This window comes from Hipposideros armiger, unplaced genomic scaffold, assembly GCF_001890085.2.
Source record: "Hipposideros armiger isolate ML-2016 unplaced genomic scaffold, ASM189008v1 scaffold_96, whole genome shotgun sequence".
NCBI lineage: Eukaryota > Metazoa > Chordata > Mammalia > Chiroptera > Hipposideridae > Hipposideros > Hipposideros armiger.
Genome location: NW_017731446.1, coordinates 108,141 through 110,527, shown reverse-complemented (window position 1 = coordinate 110,527; position 2,387 = coordinate 108,141). Strand labels below are relative to the sequence as shown.

At 40.0% G+C, this 2,387-nt stretch overlaps 1 protein-coding gene and 1 pseudogene across 4 annotated transcripts in view; one reads left to right on the top strand and one right to left on the bottom strand.

Moving 5' to 3' along the window:
• The window catches only part of TAMM41 (TAM41 mitochondrial translocator assembly and maintenance homolog), a 91,365-nt gene that overhangs the window by 37,988 nt on the left and 50,990 nt on the right, over positions 1-2,387 (top strand). The gene's annotated exons all lie outside the window — the stretch shown is intronic.
• On the bottom strand, positions 1,174-1,885 carry LOC109384521 (proteasome activator complex subunit 2 pseudogene; annotated as a pseudogene).

Below are 2,387 nucleotides of genomic sequence, written 5' to 3'. Positions count from 1 at the left end.
ACACACACACACACACACACACACACACACACACACACACACACACACTCACACTCTTATTTCCCTTCCACCTAACTCCCTCTTGCTCCACATAGTTATTTCCTGATTTTTGGTTAAGTTAATATTCAATATTTACTTTATTATGACAACTTTTTCTTGATTGCTGACATATACTATGATGAAATTTATTTTCCTGTACAATTTTGGTCTTCTTGGAGTTAATAATTGTCTCATATTTTTCACTTGCTGGGTTTTCTTCATACCTGTGTCACTAGTTCATCCTCATATTCTCTAACAATTCTGTGAAACTTTTCCCATTATAGACGAACACATCAGGTATTTTCTCTGTTTCTTGTTTTCCTTGAAGACATTCTTCGTGGAGCACTGTGCCCCCGTTCCTTTCTGGACTGGTTGTTTATAGTCTTGCTGCACAACTGTTCTCCTGGAACGTCTTTTCATTATCACCCTGAAAATTTTTTTGCCTCTCTCCTTTACTAGTTTTTATTTTCTGGATCTTTACCTTCTTCTTTCATGGTTATACTTCAATTTCAATGAAGTATACCTTCCTAACATAGGTTGTGAGGGAGGTAAATACTTTAAAACCATGTACACCTGAAAATTCTACCCTTGCACTAATTGATAGTTTGGGCTAGATATCAAGTTCTAGGCTGGAAATAATTTTCTCTTAAATTTTTAAGTCATAGCTTCATTTCTTCTAGTTTCTAGTGTTGCTTAAAATGTCCAATGACATTCAGGTTCTTATCCTTTGGATGTGACCTTTTTATCTCTCTGACAGAGTTTAAGATCTTTTCCTTTTCCTAGAATCCTTACATGATGATTTGCCTCTGTCTTTGTATATATCTATTTTTCATTTATTATTCTGGCACTTCATGAGCCTTCTCAGTCTGGAAATGAATGACCTTCAATTCTAGGAAATTTTCTTTTATTATTTCCATAATAATTTCTTCATATCTACGTTCTTATAGTTTGTTCTTTCTGAAATCCCTATTAGTTGGTTGTTGAACTCCTGGTTTGATTTTTTTCTTGTTTCTTTGGTTTTATTTTTTTTTCTGCTTTCCAAAATAACTTTTCAAATTGATCTTCTGACACTTCTATTAATTATTTTTTCCCCACACATAGTATAGTTTATTTATTTCCCTTCTAGCCCTGGGCTCAGTATGTAAATGGCTTCTCTTCACCCTTTGGGTTGACAGTTTTCTCCAGGTTGCTGCTGATGATAGGATAAAGCTCAGCACAGAAGGACCTCAGGTCCAGCACCATGGTCCTGAGCTCCCCATGGGCCGCCTCATCTCGCTCATGCACTCGGTAATCCATTACATGGGCCTCCTTAGAGGCCTTGGCCACAGCATCCCCGCATTCTGAGAAGCACTTGGAAATGGTTGTCTGGAAGGCTTCTACTTTGGTCTTGACTGCATTCACTCTCTTCCAGCACCTTCTCCTGGATTGCCACCCCAAAGTCATTTCCATCCTCAACCTTGGGGATCAGGTGCTGGATCCAAGTGATCACCAGAATGCATTTTTCTTTGAGTTCAGACTTCGGCTTAACCAGGGCAAGCAGGGCCAGGACCTTCTCATTCCCAGGAAGAAAGCCGCATTTAGGGACTTCTTTCTTCTCCTGCTTATCTGTTTCCATTTCATCATCCTTGAGTGGGTGGTCTGGAATAGGGATGTCCAGTGGGGCCCGGAGAGAGGTCAGGTCAGCCACGCTGAGGGAGTCCTTTTGCGAGAACTGATTCAGGTGTGTGATTCTCTGTGGCAAGAATCTGGAGAGGAATCCCTCAGTCTCCTGGAAAAGATTTTGCTGGAAGACACCTACCTGTTTGCAGGCTTCCCTGCTCAGGCGCACCCTGCAAGGCTTGGCCATGCTGCTCCAGTTGCTAGATATTCTGTCCCTGTTTACTGCCTGGCTGATATTTTAATTTCCTCTGAATGTTCTTTTTTATCACATTCTAATCTGTTTTATGAATATGTTATATTTTCTTATCTCTTTGAAGATTTTTATTATACTTTTTGAATTTTTTCCTTGCTCTCTACATCGTCTCTGTTTCTCTTTGTTCCTTTTTCAGTTGATTCCCTCTCATCTGTGATGTTAGAGGCTCTCCTCAAATGCTCGGATGTTCTTCATGGCCTGTTTTTAAAGAGCAGTATATTTTTTTAAAACTGCAGACTAGAAGTTCTTTGTGAAGAATCATGTGCCTAGCTTCCAACGTTCTTGAAACTGAGCAAGGGAAAAGGGCTAGAACTTTTTTGTTTGTTTGTTTGTTTTTAATTAGGGAATTGGGGGGATGGGAACAGCACTGGGGAATTGGGGGAAGGGGAACAGACAAGTTGCTGTCCTTTTGTTCTTCAGTCTAGTTGTGGAGGAC